This window comes from Callithrix jacchus, chromosome 6 (assembly GCF_049354715.1).
Source record: "Callithrix jacchus isolate 240 chromosome 6, calJac240_pri, whole genome shotgun sequence".
Classification (NCBI taxonomy): Eukaryota; Metazoa; Chordata; class Mammalia; order Primates; family Cebidae; genus Callithrix; species Callithrix jacchus.
Genome location: NC_133507.1, coordinates 160,255,553 through 160,278,601, shown reverse-complemented (window position 1 = coordinate 160,278,601; position 23,049 = coordinate 160,255,553).

Sequence of the window (23,049 nt, the reverse complement as noted above, 5' to 3'; positions counted from 1 at the left end):
CTCCCCAGGGGACCCCAAGGGGCCTGAGGTCTGGGGACTGGTGCCCACCCCTGCTTGTGCCTTCCAGCAGGCTGTGGGCTGTGGGTAACCCAATTCTTGTGCTGAGCCTCCCACTACAACCTGTTGCTGGAGCTGGGCGCTTGCTCTGACATTGGGGCTGGGGTCAGCAGAGGCGATGGGTGGAGCTCCAGCCCAGTGACTTCACTTTTAAACAAACCCATCAGGGCCCTGACTCTCTCCTCTGGGGGCTGTCACATAAATTTTCATTGAGGGCCACTGCATTTTCATCCAGGGAACTGTCAGGGATATTTTGAGAAGAAACTGGGGGTCAAATGGCCACGCTTTAATGGCAGCATGGCTGAGAGCTTGGGGCTGTGCGATGTCAGACTGCAGAGACAGAGGGGCCCCAGGCCACAGGGCCACTCCCTCTGGGGTTCCAGGACTTCAGCGGGCCCAGCCCCTGGGATGGTGTTTGCGCCTCAGCCCAAGTCTCGGATCTGACCACACTGGGTAAAGAAATGGTGGCTGTGGCTCACGCTGGGGAACCAAAGACTTCCTCACTGTCCCCTATGTGCAAACACAAGGAAGTCGGAATTCAGGACTCCAAACCCGCCGGGCGTTCTTTTCTCTGAATCTGCAGGCAAAGCTTCCTGTTTGTGGGAACGTCCCCATTTTCAGGGCATTCTCTCACACAGTAGTCTGTTCGGTTCTCACTCTATGAATGAAGCGGGACAGAAGTGAGTGTCCCCTCTACACAGATGAAGAGACGGAGGCTTCATGGAGCTGGCAGCTACCCGAGGCCACTGGACAGAGAGGAGCCCGAAGCTTCTGCCTGCCCCCATGTCTGTCTTACAGAGTTTCTTCAGCGTACTGTGCAGCGCTAAACCCTCGTTTCTCGAACGTCATTGTCATTAGAACCCTTGTGCAGCCCCACCAGGCTTCGCTCATTTTATCGTTAAGGCAGGGAGATGCTGAGAGTGATGATGTCTTTCATCCAGCAGGGCAAGAAGAGGGCTTGGAAATCTCTCCCAGCCCCAAAGCCAGGGTCTGGGCTCCTCCCAGCGTCCTGCAAGCCTTAAAACTCAGCCGAGCTTGTGTATGTTCGCATTTGACCTTGGCGCCTGCGCAGGGTGCGTGTTCGCATTTGACCTTGGCGTCTGTGCAGGGTGCGTGTTCGCATTTGACCTTGGCGCCTGTGCAGGGTGCGTGTTCGCATTTGACCTTGGCGTCTGTGCAGGGTGCGTGTTCGCATTTGACCTTGGCGCCTGTGCAGGGTGCATGTTCGCATTTGACCTTGGCACCTGTGCAGGGTGCGTGTTTCCATTTGACCTTGGCGCCTGTGCAGGGTGCATGTTCGCATTTGACCTTGGCGCCTGTGCAGGGTGAGTGTTTCCATTTGACCTTGGCGCCTGTGCAGGGTGCATGTTCGCATTTGACCTTGGCACCTGTGCAGGGTGCGTGTTTCCATTTGACCTTGGCGCCTGTGCAGGGTGCATGTTCGCATTTGACCTTGGCGCCTGTGCAGGGTGCGTGTTTCCATTTGACCTTGGCGCCTGTGCAGGGTGCATGTTCGCATTTGACCTTGGCACCTGTACAGGGTGCATGTTTGCACTTGACCTTGGCGCCTGTACAGGGTGCATGTTCGCATTTGACCTTGGCACCTGTGCAGGGTGCATGTTCGCATTTGACCTTGGCACCTGTACAGGGTGCATGTTCGCATTTGACCTTGGCACCTGTGCAGGGTGCATGTTCGCATTTGACCTTGGCGCCTGTGCATGTTCTTGAAAGTTGCCTTGAAATTCTGCTCCAGGATTTTCGACCCAGGAGGAGGGAGGTGTGAGGGTTTCCAGGCCCTGCCACTCCTCTCAGACATTAACCTCCGCCACCCGGGCAGCCCCGTCCCACACTCGTGAGCCTAAGGGACTGCATTCACCACCTCGCTGTGGAGATGAACACCCTTGAGGGGAGGCCGGGCAGGGCTGGGGCCCTAAAGACCTTGCAGCCAGAGGCAGGAGGTTGGGGGAGTTGGCCTGATCAGTGAAACTCAGGAGGGCTTCATAGAGGAGGTACCTCAGGAGCTGGGCCTTGAAAGGTGCATGGGCTGTGCTAGGCAGGTGGCGGGCCCGAGCTGAGCGCAGCACAGAGGCGCCGCCCTGAGAAGCTGTGTTTTTGTTGGTGGTTTTGCTGCTGGAGCCATCTGCCACTTGCAGGCTCCTGATAGAATGTGGGTCAGCGGGTTTAGAGCCGCACAGCACTGGACACGTGTTTGTGTGAGTGTGTGAGGAGAGGAACTGATGAGCTGGTCTGAGTCGAGGATGATAAAATCATCTCTGGTTAATCAAAGCACCACCATCTAGCTATTTTAGTTGTCCTGGTGGGGGATGAGAGATTGGCAAAAGGGAAAGACTTACAGAATTAATGTACTGATGGGAAGGTCCCAGGCTCCCCACACCACACCCCCACAAACAGCCCACCTGCCAGGGATGACAGAGCATGGATTCAGGATGCTCAGAGAAGGAAAGAAGCCATGGGTGAGATGATGCAGAGAGGAGAGTGGGGGCTCCTGAGAGCACTGTGGGGCTGGGAGTGGCGGACGCTTCCCAAGGCCACAGAGCAGGCACAGGCAGGCAAGAGAGCTCAGTCACTGGGAAGCACAGGGCCACGGCACATGCATGAAACACCATGACAGATGCCCATGGGCTGCGCTTGTGGGTGATGAGCAGGCACCTCCCACTATGAGTAGACAGTGGCTTCACCCCCAGATATTGGAGCTACAGCCACAGTCGCCACCCAGACAGAGGCAGGAACATGAGGGCAACTTGGGCGAACTTTCTGATTGCCTGGCAACGACACGGGAGGCTCTAGAAATGCAAGCCAGGAACTGATGGCTGACACATCCAGAACTGGGCCAGAGCCTTCGTCACGCCGAGGGAAGACCGCAAACCTCTCTGGTCACCGGGGGCTGAGGACAAGTCCCTGCCTGTCGCAGGACTCAGCACCGTCTCATGAGTTTATGGTCCTTGCAAAGGTGCTTTTGCCTGTGGGGCACCCTGAAGACCCAGCGGGAGATCGCAAGTGGAAGTGGTGAGTTTAGGGATGGCAGGAGCTGACCAGGGCTGCGAATCCTCAGGAGCTGCTGCCACCTCGTCACCAGAGAGACAGGGGCCACATCCTGGCTAACCACTCACCAGTGGGTGGGGCCCTGGGAAAGCCACTTGGCCTCTGTGAGCCCCCATCCCCTCATTTCATACAGGAGTCATCAAGCCCGCAGCTCAAACGCCAACAAGAATAGGCCGCTGCTGGCCCAGCACTTGGCACAGGGCCTGTGGCTTCCTCCTCCTCTTCCTCCTTCTCTTCCTCCTTCTCTTCCCTCTGCCGTCCCCTTTAAAAGCGTTTCTTGGCTTCAGGTGCTAATGCAGCGGTGTGTAAGAGAAGCACCTTCCAGAATCACAGGGGAACAGGCCTGTGACAAAGCCACCTGGGTGGGAGCCGGGACCTCGTGTCCTCCACAGAGGTAATTAATGGGATGGAGAGAGGGGTCCTAAGAACCAGGTCCCCACTCACTTTGAACACCAAGGATTTACAAGGCAGGATCTTGGCTATTAGGACACTGGGGCTGCCGCCCTTGTGGTCAGCGGGCAGAGCGTGGCCCCTCATCTGCTATACACTTAATACTTGACCCTGATCCACACGGAAGTCAGGGTGTATTTAGCAACAGGGCAGGCTTTCCTCGAACACCAGGAGTGTCCGAGCAAGTGTCTGTGCCTACCGGACTCTCATGGGGCTGCGGCTGCCTCCTCCTCCCCCCAGGGCGGGAGGGCCAGTAGCTTTGGTACAGCCAGGGAAAGACCAGCTGCCCCCCTAGAAGCCAGTGCAAGGAGACCCCTCCCCGCCCAGCTGCAACGCGCCTTCAGCCCCAACCACCAGGCCGCCCTCCTTCCCTCATGCACCTGCCCATGACTGCTGGCTCTTTGCCCTTGAACCTCTCATCTGTTCACATACCAGCTCTTCCCATGGACACATTTGAGTGGGATTTACTCCAGGGGCTGGGGACAATGAGAGAAGAAACCAAAATACACCGAGAACGTTCCCTGGTGGGGTTCATGTTCAGGTCAGAAGGGAGGCAGCTGAACAGTGCTGAGGGCTCGGGACAAAGACAGGGGCAGGGAGGAGGAGGTAGGGGGCTGTGTTTTGGGCCATGGGCAGCATAGAACATAGAGGGAAGCAACCTGTGAGTGAGATCAGCAGGGAGGGAGGAGGCCGGGGGCTGCAGGACCAGCTGGTGAGAAGCATGCTCGAGAGGAGACATCGGCTGGGCATGGTGGAGGCAGGAGGGAGGAGGGAGGAGGGAGGAGGGAGGAGGGAGGAGGGAGGAGGAAGGGGTAAGGAGGCAGGAGGAAGCAGGAGGGAGCAGGAGGGAAGGAGGAGGGAGGAGGAAAGGGGAGGAGAGTAGGAGGCAGGAGGGAAGAGGAAAGAGGAAGAAGGCAGGAAGGAAGAGGGAAGAGGGAGGACAGAGGAGGGAGGATGGAGGAGGGAGGAGGGAAGAAAGAGGAAGGGAGGAGGGGGAGCGAGGAGGGAGGAAGGAGGCCAGTGCAGCCACAGCTGGTGAGGGAGGAGCTGAGATGGGTGGGAGGTGGGGCAAGGCTGCAGAGACTCCCGGGGCCACGGTGACAAATGAGTACCAAGCAGGGGGCTTAAAACAACAGAAGCGCATTTTCTCACAGTTCCGGAGGGCAGAGGGCCAAACATTAGGTGTCGCTGGGGCCGGGACCCTGCAAGGTCAGAGCGAGGCCCCTCCTGGCTCCTCTCTGGCTTCTGGGCTGCCAGCGGGGCTCTGCGTAGCTTACGGCTTCCCTCCAGTCTCCGCCTCCACTCTCCCAGGCCTTCCTCTCCGTGTCTTCTCTCTTGTGAAGATGCGTGTCCATGTGTTTAGGGCCCATCCAGCTAATCCAGAAGGTCTCATCTCAAGATCCCTAGTTAATTACATCTGCAGAGCTGCTTTCCCCAGTGTGGTCACATTCACAGTGCCAGCAGTTAGGGCTTGGACACATGTTTCTGGGGCCACCAGTCAACTCTCTGCAGACCTCAGGGCGGGATCTTTGGAGGCAGGGAAACTGTGTCCTGCTTAGAGGCAGGAGTATGGGATTTCTGGTAAAATTGGAGTTGAGCTGAGGGGTGATTCGGTTGAGTCTGCTTCTTCCTGGATCAGAAACATGGGAATCCCAGGTCCTCAGAGGAGGAGAGCCCCAAGGGGTCAAGCCCAAATTGGTACAAGGCACATTTTGGAGCCTGGAGTCGGTCGGTCCTGGGCCTGAGGCCTGCTGTGGGTCCTTCTCAGCCAGGACAAGTGCAGGCGGGCAGCAGAGGGGGCCTGTGAGCTCACCCCTGGTTCTCAGAGGACCCTGGAGGCTTCACACACTCAACAAACCCGAAACAACACTCACCAGGTGCGGTTCCTGCAGTTACAGGATAGGATGGACGAGGGCAGGCCAGCAGGGAAAGTGGCCCCACATGCACAACACCAGCGACAGGGAGGGCTCAGAACCAGGAGAGAAGCAAGATCCTGTCGGTTCTGTTTCTTTGGAGACTCCTGACTGGTATGCAGGTGAAGGTTGACGACTGCAGGGCCATGGGGGATGCGGCCACAATTTGGGTCTGGGTAGGCACAGTGGCTAAAAGGGGTGGCTGGCTGCGGGGCTGGAGGGTGGGCAGGGCTGATCTGGGGAAGCTGGCCTGGCAGGATTGGGGCTGGACCCCCCGGAGTCCTGGGTGGGCTTTAAGCTGGGGAGGGGTGTGGTCAAGTCTGCTTCTGCTGGACAGCCAAGGAGTGTGGAGGATGCATCTGGGGTTAAGAGCCTGGAGGAGGCTCTGCCCTGAGGTCTGAGGTCCAATCACTATTTTAGAGCCTGGAGGAGGTTCTGCCCTGAGGTCTGAGGTCCAATCACTATTTTAGAGCCTGGAGGAGGCTCTGCCCTGAGGTCTGAGGTCCAATCACTATTTTAGAGCCTGGAGGAGGCTCTGCCCTGAGGTCCAAGGTCCAATCACTATTTTAGAATTCTCACATCCCGAGTGCAGCTTGGCTGGCCATTCACAGCGCTTCCCCACCCTGGTCTGACTTGGCCTCCAAGACCATCCTGGGAGTGGGGAGCGCTTCCCTGCACCTCCTGGTGAGGTAGGGGGAGAGGGAGGCTGGTACTGGAAGAGTTCATTTCCTTTCTCAGACACCAGGGCATCCTGTGGCTGGGATGGTGAAAAGGTTCCGAGTCCCATTTCTCATTCCAGCCAAGCTGCTCCTCAGAAAGCGAGGTCAGGAGGCTGCTGGGGAGGCCCAGGGCATGAAAGAATGTCTGGCACGTGGCCTTTCCTGGGAAAGCAGCAGATTTACATCCTAAGGGCAAGGAAAGCAAACATCAAGAGACGGAGAAGCAGAGGGTTACAGGTCGCTAAGCCACACAGAGCAAGCAGATTTTCATTCATCTCACTTGAAGCTGGGGACCGGGAGGATGGACGCCTGCAATTGCACCCTCATGTGTCAAGCCCTTTGTAGAACGTGACCAGATTATGTCCTTTTCGTTTCTTATGGGGAAGGACTCAGCGAAGTGACTGGGGTGATAAAACGGCCTTCTCATGAGCACACCCAGCTCCAGGTGTGCGACCCCCGGTCTCATCTGCCGACGCGGTAAACACTCAGGGCAGGTGGTACTGGGCACCAGCCTGTACCTGGGCCTGAATGCCAGCTTTCCCATTTACTAGCAGTAACATCTTGGGCAGCTCATCTACAAACAGGACTAACAGAGCCCTGACTTCTCAGGGGTGTTTTGAAGGCAAAACAAGATAATGCGTGTAAGAGTCTGAGCGTGTTGCTGGTAAGCATGGAACAATGGTCATCACTATTACTACGTACATGTCAGTCACTGCGTCAAGAATTTAAGGATCAACACGATCAGAACTGCCCTCAAGCGTGGTTTCTTCTTATTTTTTATTTCAATAGGTTTTTGGGGAGTGGGTGGTGTTTCGTTAAGTGAATAAGTTATTTAGTGGTGATTTCTGAGATTTTGGTGCACCCAGAACCTAAGCAGTGTACACTCTACCCAGTGATAGTCTTTTATCACTCACTGTCCTCCCACCTGCCTGAGTCCATTGTATCATTCTTAAGCCTTTGCATCCTCATAGTTTAGCTCCCACTTATGAGTAAGAACATAGGGCGTTTGGTTTTCCATTGCTGAGTTACTTCACTGAGAATAATAGTGTCTAGTTCCATCCAGATTGCTGCAAATGCCATTATTTTATTTCGTTTTATGGCTGAGTATTCCATGGTTTGTGTAGGTAGGTAGATAGGTAGGTAGATAGATAGATAGATAGATAGATAGATAGATAGATAGATAGATGATAGATAGATAGATAGATAGATAGATGATAGATAGATAGATAGATGATAGATAGATAGATAGATAGATGATAGATAGATGATAGATAGATAGATGATAGATAGATAGATGATAGATAGATAGATGATAGATAGATAGATGATAGATAGATAGATAGATAGATAGATGATAGATAGATAGATAGATGATAGATAGATAGATAGATGATAGATAGATAGATAGATAGATAGATGATAGATAGATAGATAGATGATAGATAGATAGATAGATAGATGATAGATAGATGATAGATAGATAGATGATAGATAGATAGATGATAGATAGATAGATAGATGATAGATAGATAGATGATAGATAGATAGATAGATGATAGATAGATAGATAGATGATAGATAGATAGATAGATAGATAGATGATAGATAGATAGATAGATGATAGATAGATAGATAGATAGATGATAGATAGATGATAGATAGATAGATGATAGATAGATAGATGATAGATAGATAGATAGATGATAGATAGATAGATGATAGATAGATAGATAGATGATAGATAGATAGATGATAGATAGATAGATAGATGATAGATAGATAGATAGATGATAGATAGATGATAGATAGATAGATGATAGATAGATAGATAGATGATAGATAGATAGATAGATAGATAGATAGATAGATGATAGATAGGATAGATAGATAGATAGATAGATAGATGATAGATAGATAGATAGATGATAGATAGATAGATGATAGATAGGATAGATACATACATACATAGATAGATAGATACATAGATACATAGATAGATACATAGGGGATAAAGAAAGTGATTATGTATATTTCTTTATCCACTTGTTGATTGATGGGTATTTTTTTTTTTTTTTTTTTTTTGAGACGGAGTTTCGCTCTTGTTACCCAGGCTGGAGTGCAATGGTGCGATCTCGGCTCACCGAAACCTCCGCCTCCTGGGTTCAGGCAATTCTCCTGCCTCAGCCTCTTGAGTAGCTGGGATTACAGGCACGTGCCACTGTGCCCAGCTAATTTTTTGTATTTTTAGTAGAGACAGGGTTTCACCACGTTGACCAGGATGGTCTCAATATCTTGACCTCGTGATCCACCCGCCTTGGCCTCCCAAAGTGCTGGGATTACAGGCTTGAGCCACCGCACCCGGCCGATTGATGGGCATTTGAGCTGGTTCCATATTTTTGCAATTGCAAATTGTGCTGCTCTAAACATGTGTGCACAAGTGTCTTTTTCATATAATGACTTCTTTTCCACTGGAAATGTATCTAGTAGTGGGATTGCTGGATTAAATGGTACATCTACTTTTAGTTCTTCAAGAATCTCCGCACTGTTTTCCACAGTGGTTGTACTAGTTTACATTCCCACCAACAGTGTGAAAGTGTTCCCTTTTTGTCACTTCCATGCCAGTATCTACTGTTTTTTTATTATGGACGTTCCTGCAGGAGTGAGGTGGTATCACATTGTGGTTTTGATTTGCGTTTCCCTGATCACTAGTGATGTTGAGCATTTTTCCACATGCTTGTCGGCCACCTGTATATCTTCTTTTGAGAATTGTCTGTTCGTGTCCTTTGCCCACTTTTTGATGAGATTGTTTTTTTGATTGCTGAGTGGTTTGAGTTCTTTGTAATTCTGGATATTCGTCCTTTTTCAGATATATAGATTGTGAAGATTTTTTTTCCCACTCTGTGGGTTGTCAGTTAACTCTGCTGATTATTTCTTTTTCTGTGCAGAAAGTTTTTCATTTAATTAAGTCCCGTCTATTTATCTTTGTTTTTCTGCTGCATTTACTTTTGTGTTCTTGGTCATGAAGTCTTTGCCTAAGCCAACATCTATAAGCATTTTTCTGATGTTATTTTCTAGAATTTTTATGGTTTCACCTCTTAGATTTAAGTCTTTGATCCATCACGAGTTGATTTTTGTATAGGGTGAGAGATGAAGATCCAGTTTCATTCTTCTACAAATGGCTTGCCGATTATCCCAGCACAATTCGTTGATAATGGTGTCCTTTCCCCCTTTATGTTTTCGTTTGCTTTGTCAAAGATCATTTGGATGTAAATAGTTGGCTTTATTTCTGGGCTCGCTATTCTGTTCCATTGGTGTGTGCCTGTTTTTATACTAGTGCCATGCTGTTTCAGTGACTATGACCTTGTAGTATAGTTTGAGGTTGGGTAATGTATCATCTCCAGATTTGTTCTTTTTGCTTAGTCTTCCTTTGCTATGTGGACTCTTTTTTGGTTCAACATAAAATTTCGGATTTTTTTTCTACTTTGTGAAGAATGATGGAGGTATTTTGATGAGAACTGAATTGAATTTATAGATTTCTTTTGGCAATACCGTCATTTTCACAATATTGATTCTACCCATCCATGAGCATGGGATGTCTTTCCGTTTCTTTATGTTTTCTATGATTTCTTTCAGCAGTGTTTTGTAGTTTTCCTTGTAGAGGTATTTAAATTCCTAAGTATTTTATTTTATTTTTTTCACAGCTATTGTAAAAGGGGTTGAGTTCTTGATTTGATTCTCAGCACGGTTGCTGTTGGTGTGTAGCAGAACTACTGACTTGTGTACATTAATTTTGTATCCTGAACCTTTGTTGAACTCATTCACCAGTTCTAGGAGCTTTCTGAATGAATCTCTAGGGTTTTCTAGGTATATGATCAGATCATCAGCAATGGTTTGACTTCCTTTTTACAAATTTGGATGTCCTTGATTTCTTTCTCTTTTCTAATTGCTCTGGCTAGTACTTCCAGTGCTATGTTGAATAGAAGTGGTGAAAGTGGGTATCCTTGTCTTTCCCAGTTTTCAGGGGAAATGTTTTTAACTTTTCCCTGTTCAGTACAGTGTTGGCTGTGGGTTTGTCATAGATGGCGTTTATTACTTAAGGCATGTTTCTTCTATGTCGATTTTGCTGAGGGTTTTAATCTTAAAACAATGCTGGATTTTGCCAAATGCTTTTTCTGCATCTATTGAGATAATCATGAGCTTTTTGGTTTTAATTCTATTTGTGTGGTGTATCATGTTTATTGACTTGCAGTTGTTAAACCATCCCTGCACCCCTGGTATGAAACCTACTTGATCATGTTGGGTTATCTTTTTAATATGTTATTGAATTTGGTTAACTAGTATTTTGTTGAGGATTTTTGCATCTATGTTAATCAGGGATATTGGTCTGTAGTTTTCTTTTTTTGTTATGTCCTTCCCTGGTTTTGGTGTTAGGGTGGTAATGACTTCATAGAATGATTTATGGAGGATTCCCTCTTTCTCTGTCCTGTGAAATAGTGTCAATTAGATTGGTACCAATTCTTCTTTAAATGTCTGATAAAATTCAGTTGTGAACCTATCTGTCCTGGACTTCTGTTTTGTTGGCAATTTTTTTTTTTTTTTTTGAGATGGAGTTTTGCCCTCATTGCCCAGGTTGGAGTGCGGTGGTGTGATCTCAGCGTATTGCCTCCTCCCCTTCCTGGATTCAAGCAATTCTCCTGCCTCAGCCTCCCGAGTAGCCGGGATTATAGGCACCTACCACCATGCCTAGCGTATTTTTACTAGAGACAGAATTTCAGTATGTTGTCCAGGCTGGTCTCGAACTCTTGACCTCAAGTGATCTGCCCACCTCAGCCTCCCAAAGTGCTGGGATTACGAGCATGAGCGACCATGCCCAGCCAGCAACTTTTAAAAATTATCATTTCAATCTTGCTGCTTATTGTCTTTACAGAGTTTTTATATCTTCCTGGTTTAATCCAGATCTAAATCTTCCTGGTTTAATCTAGAGGAATTTATCCATCTCCTCTAGGTTTTCCAGTTTATGCACATAAAGATGTTCATTAGTCATTGAATAATCTTTTGTATTTCTGTGGTGTCAGTAGTAATAACTCCCATTCATTTCTAATTGAGCTTATTTCGATCTTATCTCTTATTTTCTTGGGTAATCTCACTAATGGGCTATCAATTTTATTTATCTTTTCAAAGAATCAAGTTTTTGTTTTATTTCTCTTTTGTACTTTTCTCGTATCAATTTCATTAAGTTCTGCTCTCACCTTCATTATTTACTTTCTTCTGTTGGGTCTGGGTTTGGGTTGTTCTTGTTTCTCTAGTTCCATGAGGTATGGTCTTAGATTGTCTACTGATGTCCTTTCACACCGTTTGATGCAGGCACCTAATGCTGCACTTTCCTCTTAGAATTGCTTTTGCTGCATCCCAGAGGTTTTGTTAGGTTGTGTCACTATTTTCGTTCAGTTCAAACAATTTTTAAATTTCCATCTTGATTTCACTGTGGACCCAACGATCGTTCAGGAGCAGGTTGTTTAATTTCCATGTATTTGCGTGGTTTTGAGAGTTCCCCTGTGGCGCCGATTTTCAGTTTGGTTCCACTGTGGTCTGAGAGAGTATTTGATATAATTTTGATTTCCTTAAATTTACTGAGACTTGTTTTGTGGCCTCTCATATGATCTGTTTTTGGAGAATGTTCCATGTGCTGATAAATTGTATATCCTGCAGCTGTTGGGTACAATGTTCTGTAAATATCTGTTAAGCCTATTTGTTGTGGGGGATAGTTTAAGTCCATTGTTTCTTTGTTGACTTTCTGTCTCTCAGTCCACCTAGGGCTGTCAGTAGATTATGAAAGTTCCTCGCTACTGTGTTGCATCCACCTCGGTTCTTAGATCTAGTGGTGATTGTTTTATACATTTGGGGGCCCCAGTGTTAGGCGCATATATATTTAAGGTTGATATTTTCCTGTTGGACTAGTCCTTTTATCATTGTATAATGTCCCTCTTTGTCTTTTATAGCAGCTGTTGCTTTGAAGTTTGTTTTGTCTGATATAAGAACAGCTCCCCCTGCCCACTTTTGGTGTCCATTTGCATGGGATACCTTTTCCCACTGCTTTACCTTAAGTTTATGTGAGTCCTTATGCATTAGGTGAGTCCCCTGGAGACAGCAGAAACTTGCTTGGTGAATTCTTATCCATTTTACCATTCTGTATCTTTCACGTGGAGCATTGAGGCCATTTATGTTTAATGTTAGCATTGAGATGTGAGGTACAATTCTATTTGTCATGTTATTTGTTGCCTGCGTACTTTTTCTTCATTGTGTTATTGTTATATAGGTCCCGTGAGATTTATGCTTTGAGAAGGTTCTATTTGGGTGTATTTTGAGGATTTGTTTCAAGATTTAGAGCTCCTTTTAGCAGTTCTTGTAGTGCTGGCTTTGTAGTGGCAAATTTTCTCAGCTGTTGTTTGTCTGGAAAAGATGGTATCTTTATTTATGAAGCTTAGTTTCACTGAATACAAAATCTTAATTGATAATTGTTTCATTTAAGGAGTCTAAAATAGGACCCCCATCCCTTCTAGCTCGTAGGGTTTCTGCTGAGAAATCTGCATTACTCTGACAGGTAACCTTACCTGATGCTTTTGTCTCGCATCTCTCAGGATTCTTGCCTTCATCTTGACTGTGGAGAACCTGATAACAACATGCCTAGGCGATGGTCTTTCTGTGATGAATTTCCCAGATGTTCTTTGAGCTTGTTGTATTTGGATGTGTAGATCTCTAGCAAGGCCAGGGGAGTTTTCCTCAATTATTCTCTCGAATATGTTTTTCAAACTTTTAGATTGTTCTTCTTCCTCAGGAAGAATGCAGTGATTGTTTTTGCTTTTCTGGGTCTAGCCACCCTGCAGAACTCCTGGGCTCCAGGCTGGTTCTGAGGCATGCCTGCAAAGAGCCCTGTGATGCGATCCCTCTTCGGGTCTTTCAGCTGTGGATACCAGCACCTGCTCTGGTGGAGGAAGCAGGGGAGTGAAGTGGACCCTGTGAGGGTCCTTGGTTGTATTTCTGTTTAGTGCACTGATTTTATGTTGGTTGGCCTCCAGCCAGGAAGTGGCACTTTCAAGAGTGCATTAGCTGCAGTACTGTAGGGAGGAAGCAAACTTGCTCTAGAGTCACCTGGTTAAGTATTCAGGTTTCTCAGCCTATGGGCAGGGCTGTAGAGCTCCCAAGAGGTTATGTCCTTTGTTTTCAGCAACCAGGGTGGGTAGAGAAAGACCACCAGGTGGAGGCAGGGATAGGCATGTCTGTGGTTCCCAGTCCAGTGGAGTTGTGTTCCCAGGGGGGCCATGGCTGCCTCTGCTGAGAGCTACAGGTTACCAGGGAAGTGGTGAAAAATTTTACAAACATTCTAATGGATACTCTAAAAAGGTAATAGTTTTACTTTTAAATCTATTATTTATTATATGCTGGAAATTACAGACCTTGCAGCTTTCTAACACACATGATTAAAATTTTTAGAAGTAAACTTAAAATATATGAGGAGTAGAAAATTTTTCCAAATTCTTTCAGAGAAAAGTTTGAGGACCACTGACTCAAGGCATGCCTTTCAGTGCTGGACCGATAGCCCCAGCAGGTGAGCCTTTTAACCCATCCCAAAGCTTCACATCCTACCTCGAAGTCCACTCTGGCCTGGAGCCCTTGGAGAGGGCATGGTTTGCTGAAAGGGAGAAGGAAAGAACCCACACAGACATTCTCAGCATCCCTGCAGCCACCCCTGCCTTATGTCTCTCCTCCCACAGGCTCTGCCGCCCCCACCCCCCTTTCCCCCCGGAGATATATTTCTGGGCTTGGACGACGAGCCCCTCCACCTGAGCAATACCTCTGCCTTCAGCCTCAGCTCCCATGACCCCACGTGGCTGCCATGAAGAGTGAGACAATCATAAGAGTCAGCAAAAGCTGTGAAGGAAAGAAGACCACAGCCTGGAGGTGGGGCAGAGGCTGGTGGTGCAGGAAGGGTAGAAGCCGGCAAAGAGAGGGGTGCAGCCCTGGTGGATGTGGGGTTCCATGGTGGCTGCAGGACCTCTGTCTCCAGAGCACCTGTGAGCCTCCTGTTCCCCTCTCCAGTGTCCCATGCAACTTGACTGTCTTAGAGAGGCACTCTTTTCTCAGGGCCCAGGAACACAAGGGCTGATGTAAGTTTGTGGGGTGTAAAATAGGTTATGCCCACCCCACCCCATGGATCAGAGCCAGATACGTGGTCAAGACCCAAGTCAACGGGGTCTGCTTACAAGGAAGCAGGGAGTGAGTCATTCTAAACAGCAATGCCGTGTGCGGCAAGCCTGTCTTGAACACCTTGGTCCTCTTGGAAATCATTTCAGTTACATGCGAAGGACTCAACATGGCTCATCTACGCTTCCTTCCCTGTTCAAAGGCGCAGTTCCTTCCAGCAAAGGGCACACACTGGCTCACTGTTGCCTAAATATACAAAAGAGCTAGTTCTAGCACCCAGTATTCTCAGCAAGTTCTCTTGCTTTGCCCAGATTCTTTCTCAATGACAACACATTATTCGATAGTGATTGAAGGGTGAGAGGAGCAAGGTCAGTGAACCAAAGCCATCATTTTCCCTGTCACCCCATTCATACCACCCCCAGTTAGCACGTTTCCATCCACACTGCACCCTTCACACAAGTATGCGTCCAGCTGGGAAATACTTGGTGTCTGAGGGGTTTATGGCTCCGTGATTGATTATTAAAGCAGGCTTCGTTCGGGAGGAGGCCTGGACATCGTCCCGGCCGGGATGAGCAAGCAAGCGTTCTGTTTTTATTTGTAAAGTGGGAAAATGGCTGTCGGGCTCAGCTCACTGCAGGCAAATGCCTCTTAGTCTGAGGACTTCTGCTCGCAGTCCTTCTGTCCTCATGGAGAATCAAGGTCTGATGTGGGTGTGAACCAGGTGCTAGGGAGAGGGGCCATGCCTGCCACCTGCTGCCTGGAGGAGAGGATGGGACAGCTCCCACCCCCGCCCGTGCCAGCTCCTGGCCACTGCCTCCAAGCCTGGGGTTATCCGGAGGCCTCGCCTGCCTCTGCAGCCTGGGTCCGGGGCCCTGACTGTCTTTCCTGCAGATTCCTCCCTGCTAGAAAACCGGGGCTCTTTTCTAGGTTCAGCTTCACTAGGCTGGACCGTTGGCCCACATCACACGGACCATTCTGTCCACATCAGGGAGGGGAGGGTGCTGTGACAGAGTGAGGAGGTGAGGTTTGCCAGAAGGCGGGGTGACAGGCCACACAAGAGCCGTATCTCCATCGGATCGGCATAGAGAAAGTATCTGGCCAAATTCAGCAATGATGTATGATTTTTTTAACCCTTTCTCCGTTGAATAAAAATTAAATTCAGCTTGTTGCCGGTGCTCATTTAATTTTACATAAACAGGCTCTTCGAGGCTGAAGCAAATCTGACTGATTCTCAGTGTGAAAATAAAACATAAAAACTCTTCTTGGAACTAACATCAGAATTGTCTGAATCATCAGAATCATCTATTTTGGAAAAACTGGATTCATCCAATGAATCCTCAGCCAACAACTATTGGAGAGCGATGTTGGCGTCACGGGTAGGAATGTTACATTTCCTAGGAGCTGACATTTTCAGCCATCCAGAGTGCTCTCTTTTGTAAATGGAAATACCACTACCAGAAACGGAATGCTATAAATAGAGTAATGGCTTTTGTCTGCAAGGTCGATATACTAGAGCAATGAAAAAATAATCATAAGAGCGAGATATTCAGGGGCAAAGTTGCCTTAGGGTAAGCACTGCGGCCGCAGGGGCTGCCAGTGAGTATTCTCAGTGAAAATAGGAAAAGGGTTACAAAAAAAAACACTCCCAGAAACTAGGAGAAGCAAAGGATTTTTCAATTCGAAAAAATTACATCTACTCAAAATCCACAGCTTACAGAATTTACGGTAAGGAAGCAGAATGCATTCTCCCTGTGACCAGGGGCGAAGCCAGGGTGTCTGCTCTCACCGCGTCTGCTGGACATTGTACTGGAGGCGCTGGTCAGGGCAACAGGGCAAGCAAAAGAAAAGGAATTTTTACAGTTTGAAAAGGAAGAAAGACAACTGTCTTAATTCACAGGTGATAAGATCATCTGAAAAGATCTATTAATAAGCCACAAGAAGAAAAAACTAAGTTTGGCAAGGTCGAAGAAGAGCACGTCAAGGTTCAAAACTCTATGCTATTTCTATACACTAGCAAGAATTAAATGGGAATTGAGTTTTTTCAAAAAGTATCATTTATAAAAACACAAAGTACTGTAAAATTAGTATAACCAAAAATGTACAAGACTAGTGCACTGAAAAAGAAGAAAAATACACAGAAATTAAAGATTTATCTCCATAGAACATTATATCATGTTCACGAATCGGAAGTCAGTACAATTAAGATGTCGATTCTCCTCAAATCGATCTTGATTAATGCAATCCTAAGAAAAACACTAGCAGCTTTCTGTTTTGTAGAATTCACCTAGCTGATTTTGCATTTATAGAGAAATCAAAGGATCAGCAATAGTAAAAGCATTTCTTTATTTTTATTTATTTATTTATTTTGAGACACAGTCTCACTTTGTTGCCCAGGCTGGAGTGCAATGGTGCAATCTCGGCTCACTGCTACCTCTGCCTCCTGGGTTCAAGCAATTCTCCTGCCTCAGCCTCCTGAGTAGCTGGGACTACAGGCGTGTGCCACCATGCCAGGATAATTTTTTTTTTTTTTGTATTTTTAGTAGAGCCAGGGTTTCACTATATTGGTTGGGCTGGTCTCGAACTCCTGACTTCTCCTAAAGTGCTGGGATTACAGGCCTGAGCCTTTTTAAGTAAAAGGAACAAAGTTGGAAGACATATGCTACCTGATTTCAAGGCTTTATATAAAACTACAGATATCAAGGCTGCGCAGCATTGGCGTAAGGACAGCTGAGCTGTGTAGATGCATGAACAGAACAGAGCCCAGAAAAAGACTCAAACTTATATGGTCACTAGATTTTCAACAGAGGTGCCAAGATAATTCACTGGAAGGAAGGACAGCCTTTCAGAAACGGTGCTGGAGCCATGAGCGTATCTATGCAAAATTAAGGAGCCTCTAGCCTTACCTCACACCACATACAAAAATTCACTTGAAGTGAATTGCGGACCTAAATATAAGAGCCAAAACCCTAACATTTTCTATGAGAAAACATAGGAGAAACATATGATCAAGCAAAAGTTTCTTATTTGGGACATAAATAAAGTGGGCCAGAAAAAAACTGATGGATTAGACTTCATGAAAACTAAAAAGTTTTGTTCCTTGAAAAGCACCATTTCGAAATTGAAGATGGAATGCAGTCTTGAAGAAAATATTTTCACGTCTATCTGATTAAGGACTTATATGCAATCTATACAGGGCTCTTACAAGTCATATAACCAGAAGACAGACATTCTGATTAAATAAATGGCAAAAGATTTCACACACATTTTACTTAAGTGGGTATATGAATGGCTAATAAGCACATGAAAAGGCTCTCAATGGCATCAATCAGTAGGGAGATGCGAACTAAAACCACAGTGGAACTCCGCAGAGGACCCACTGGAGAGGCTGGGATTAAGCAGACAGACAATACTGAGTGTTGGCGGGGAAGTGGGGCAACCCCACCCTCCCGGGTTGCTGGTGGAAACGCACAATGCTACAACCCCTCGGGAACACAGCTTGGCAGGTGCTGATTTACTGTTGGAAATAGGTGGTCAGTGCTGCAAAGAAAAATTGGCACTGAGACAAAGGATTTTTTAGCAACACAATTTTTACTTCCTGGACTGCAGAAAGGGGACCCTCACTAGCCATCATGCCACGAGAGAGCAAGGAACAAAGGAAAAGCAAATGTATCCCTTACACCATTTGAGGTCGTCCTTACTGCTGTGTCTGATCTCCATTGGTTAGAGCCAGACCTCACAATCGAAACTAAAACTCGACTGGCTAATAACTTAAAACTTTTCTAAATGGGGAAAAGCGATGGAGAGCTGAGACATGGCTGTGAACACATCAAGCACAGATTTCTTGGTTAAAATACAAGGACATAGAATGTACCTGTAAGCATGGCATGTGTAACAGCTACATAGGATAGGACTTCACAAAGTTATTAGCACACTTATTCTTTAACAAGAAAGGAAAAGTTAAAAAGTAACTTTTCTACCTCCCACATTTACCAAATGATCCAACAACTTCACTTTTGGTATTTTGGAGAAATGAAATCATAAATGCACAAAAAGATGTTTATGTAAATATTTATAGCAGCTCTATTTCTAACAGCCAGAAGTTGGAATACAAGTTTTGTGGTATTACCATTGTGTGCAAGCTCCACCGTCTACACCAGAGGGAGGGCTGGTAGCAGAGCCCTGGTTCCCACTGTGTGCAAGCTCCACCGTCTACACCAGAGGGAGGGCTGGCAGCAGAGCCCTGGTTCCCACTGTGTGCAAGCTCCACCGTCTACACCAGAGGGAGGGCTGGCAGCAGAGCCCTGGTTCCCACTGTGTGCAAGCTCCACCGTCTACACCAGAGGGAGGGCTGGCAGCAGAGCCCTGGTTCCCACTGTGTGCAAGCTCCACCGTCTACACCAGAGGGAGGGCTGGCAGCAGAGCCCTGGTTCCCACTGTGTGCAAGCTCCACCGTCTACACCAGAGGGAGGGCTGGCAGCAGAGCCCTGGTTCCCACTGTGTGCAAGCTCCACCGTCTACACCAGAGGGAGGGCTGGCAGCAGAGCCCTGGTTCCCACTGTGTGCAAGCTCCACCGTCTACACCAGAGGGGGCTGGTAGCAGAGCCCCGGTTCCCACTGTGTGCAAGCTCCACCGTCTACACCAGAGGGAGGGCTGGCAGCAGAGCCCCGGTTTCCACTGTGTGCAAGCTCCACCGTCTACACCAGAGCGAGGGCCGGCAGCAGAGCCCTGGTTCCCACTGTGTGCAAGCTCCACCATCTACACCAGAGCAAGGGCTGGCAGCAGAGCCTTGGTCTGGAGACCTGGAGGTGAAACCTTGTCTGCTCCCAAAATGTCCAACCCAAATGTCCACTAACATGGGAGCAGATTAACAAATTGTGCTGTATTCATACAACAGAATGCTGCTCAGAAACAAGAAGGAAGCGACCGGGGCTGCACAGAGCATCGTGCACGAATCTCACAAGCGTAAAGCAAGTGAGGAGTCGGACGCAAGAGAGGAAACAGTGCACAGTTTCATTCTTCAAACTCTGGAAGAGGCAAAACTGTAGCCGCGGGGAGAAGACCAGTCACTGCAGGGGCTGGGTAGAATGGGATTGGCTGCAAAGGAGGAGGAGTGAACTTTCTGGAACCATGAAATTGTTCTGCATCTTGATTATGCCCAAAGCTATACTCCTCTAACTGTTCACCTAAAATCGGTGAAATTCATTGCATCCAAATTATAACTCAATAAAATGGATAAAAACACATCAAGAAAGGACTAAGGCATATCAGACAAAACAGGCAAACACGAATTTGGAAAACTACAGAAGATAAAATGGAAGTCACTGTTAAAAATCATTAGATGAGTCCAAGGGAAACCCATATTGATAATTACGATCTTTAATGCAAACACTACCTGCCACATGCTTTTTTGTGTGAGCATTGTATGAATCAAACACACTTAGAAATGCGAGAGGAAAGAGAAACTCAATTTTTATGATGAACTTTTTTTTTTTTGAGGTGGAGTTTTGCTCTCTCGCCCAGGCTGGAGTGCGTGGCGCGATCTCAGCTCATTGCAACCTCCACCTCCCAGGTTCAAGCGATTCTCCTGCCTCAGCCTCCTGAGTAGCTGGGATTACAGGGATTCACCAACACGCCCATATAATTTTGTTATTTTTTATAGTAGAGATGGGATTTCTCCATGTTGTTCAGGCTGGTCTCAAACTCCCAACCTCAGGTGATCCGCCCGCCTCGGCCTCCCAAAGTGCTGGGATTACAGATGTGAGCCATCGAGCCTGGCCTATGATGAACTTTAACACAAATCTTCCAAAAGCCCGAGCGATCTGGAGTGAGAGCAGGTGCATTTATTTCCAGCTACACGCTGGTCAGGCTGAGGAAAGCCATGTGAGGCGGTGGTTCCACACGTGGGCATTTAAAACCAAATCGAAGGCCTAGTTTTAAATCTACTTTTGCCCTTGTGTTGGTGTGTGTCATCAGACACGTTTCTTAACCTAAGTGTCAGCCCCACAAGCGTTACGTTTATGGAGTTAACTGGGAAGATCCAGAAGAACAGCCCTCTTGAAAACCAGCTTCCGAAAGGCATCGAATCTCAGCCTTCTGATTCACTGCTGTGTGCCTGGCACAGCACAGGTGCTCAAATGTGTCTCGGACAAGTGGGTGTGAATGTCATCTTCTTGGTACCAAATAAAACCTCAATAAATCATACTCAGTGTTATGCTTGATTAACAGACATTTAACTTCGTGCCCTAAATTTTCCTTTTGAGCATTCATGGAATGCTTATCAAAAAAATTTGCATGCCATGGAAAAAGAAGCTTGAATTTAGTCAAAAAATAGATTTTACAGCAGCGTATTTCACCGTAACTCAGTGACACAAAAAATTAGCAATAAAAGAACAATCAAGAAGAAAATTCACGAAGCCTTGGCAGTTATGAGATCACTCTCCAACGCTGTTGAAGAAGTTTCACCGAGTCTGGTATCTTACATGTCAATTCTTGTTTTGAATTTGAATCTTTATGTCCTAGTATTTAAGCAAGTGGTTTTCTTGGCATTTTCATCTCTGTTCTCTTGCTCATTTGAGACGGTTTCTCAGGTTTGTTCTTCCTGCTCCGGATTTAAGTTTCTTTTCCTGCATTCATTCACTCGGCAAACACTGATGGAGCCTCCCTGCCCGGCCCAGTGCACGGAGCTTCACTTGTGATCTTTGTCATCCAGGGCAGAATTTAGATGGTGTCCTCGCCCTTTCTTCCTGGGGCAGCCTTCACTCCTGCTGTGTGCAAGCCCCACCATCTACACCACAGCAAGGGCTGGCGGCAGAGCCCTGGTCTGGTGACCTGAGGTGGGACCTTGCCCACTCCCAAGCGGGGGACCTTTGGTCTCCCCAGGGGTCATGGGGAGGCTGAGCTTCTTCTGCAAAGGAAGCTATCCCTCCAGGCCCCCGCCCCACAGCCCTTCCTAAAGTCACGTGATTCCCTAGGAGGGAAGAGCCCAGCTCCCTTGCTCAACCCAGGAGGGTTCAGGCTTCAGTGGTCCCTTGATGGGCTGGGGGAGGATGGAAGATCTGCATAGGGCAGCTGGGGGCCCCCCAGGGTGAGCAGCCAGTGGGTGAGTGGGAGTTTCTCCTCTGTCCTCCGGCTTAGCATTCTGCCTCCGGTGTGCACAGCTCGGGACATGGCTCAGCCCATCCTGTTGATGGCAGAGTCAGCATCTGTCCCACACTTTAGCAACTGGCTTTCCTGCCACGTTTTAGTGTGGTTGGCCGGTTTTTGTGTTTCGGTAAATTTTCATCAGTGTTTTAGCAGTAAGCAGGGCACAGCTCAGTGCGGAGCTGCAGGTTTTCCTGAAGGTTAGCCCTGGGCCTTGCCCGTCTCAGATGGGCTAACTGAGGGCCAGAGAGGTTAATGCACTTGTCCAAAGCAGGAGCTGGTCTGCAGAGAAAGCCCACTCAGGCTCCAGGTTTCTGCGTCCGAGGCCAGCAGGCTTCCCAGGAAGTCGTTTTGCTCCAGCAGCCCTGAAGTTCAAAGACAGTACCATAGGGCCTCCTTTCAGAGTCCAAGGGGTGTTAGTGAGGGCATCTGCTTACAGGGAGGACTCAGGGACCAAGGGCGCACCCAGCCTGCAATGCTGGGTGCAGGAGTCTCCTCTGCTCTTCCAGGCAGTGGGCACATGGGGCCTGCGGGACCTAGGCAGATTCTGAAACGCTGGCCTCGGACACTGGCTGGAAAGACAGCTGGCAGCCTCTGCAGCATGGGGCTTTTAAATTCCCATCTTGGCCAGATGCGATGGCTCACACCTATAATCCCAGCACTTTGGGAGGCTGAGGAGGGCGGATTACAAGGCCAGGAGTTCAAGATCTGCCTGACCAACATGGAGAAACCCCATCTCTACTAAAAATACAAATTAGCCGGGCGTGGTGGCACATGCCTGTAATTCCAGCTACTCAGGAGGCTGAGGCAGGAGAATCACTTGAACCTGGGAGGTGGAGGTTGCAGTGAGCTGAGATTTCACCACTGCTCTTCATCCTGGGCAACAAGAGCGAAACCGTGTCTCAAAAAAAAAGATCCCATCTTGCCACACCCCCAGACAGTGCACCCCAATAGCTCCAGTAGAGAGATCTTCCAAACCCAGGCAGTTCAACTGCATCCCAAAGGCCACCACTTCCAGTGAACCCTCCAGGGGCCCAGCTGATACCTGCAGACACGAGGCCCGGATGGGCCAGGAGGGGATGTTATGTGTAGGGCGTCTGGGAGCTTCAGGAGCCAAAGAATCCAGGACAGTTTCCCTGGTGAGAATTTAGGTGAGTCTTGATTTTAACTTTTTTTTAAGGAAGATTATTTTTCACTTTATTGTTTGAACATTGAGTCAGCTGGGAACAAAAGAAAGCAAGTTTGTCCTAAACAGGACTGTCTTCCATGGCAGGAAAACCACCCGGGAAAAGTGGCCATGAGCGCTTCGGCTGTGGGGCTGGTCTTAGAGGAAAGAAACACAGCGAGCCATGCTGGGGCAGAGCCAGGCTGGGTGCAGGGTAGTGCTGCCCCTGCCACAAAACCACTGGGGAGACAGTGCTCCCTCATCCTGCAGGTGCATTCCAGGAGGAGAATCTGCCCCCTTCAGAACAGTGTGAGGATGGATCAGTGACTAGCCTCAGCC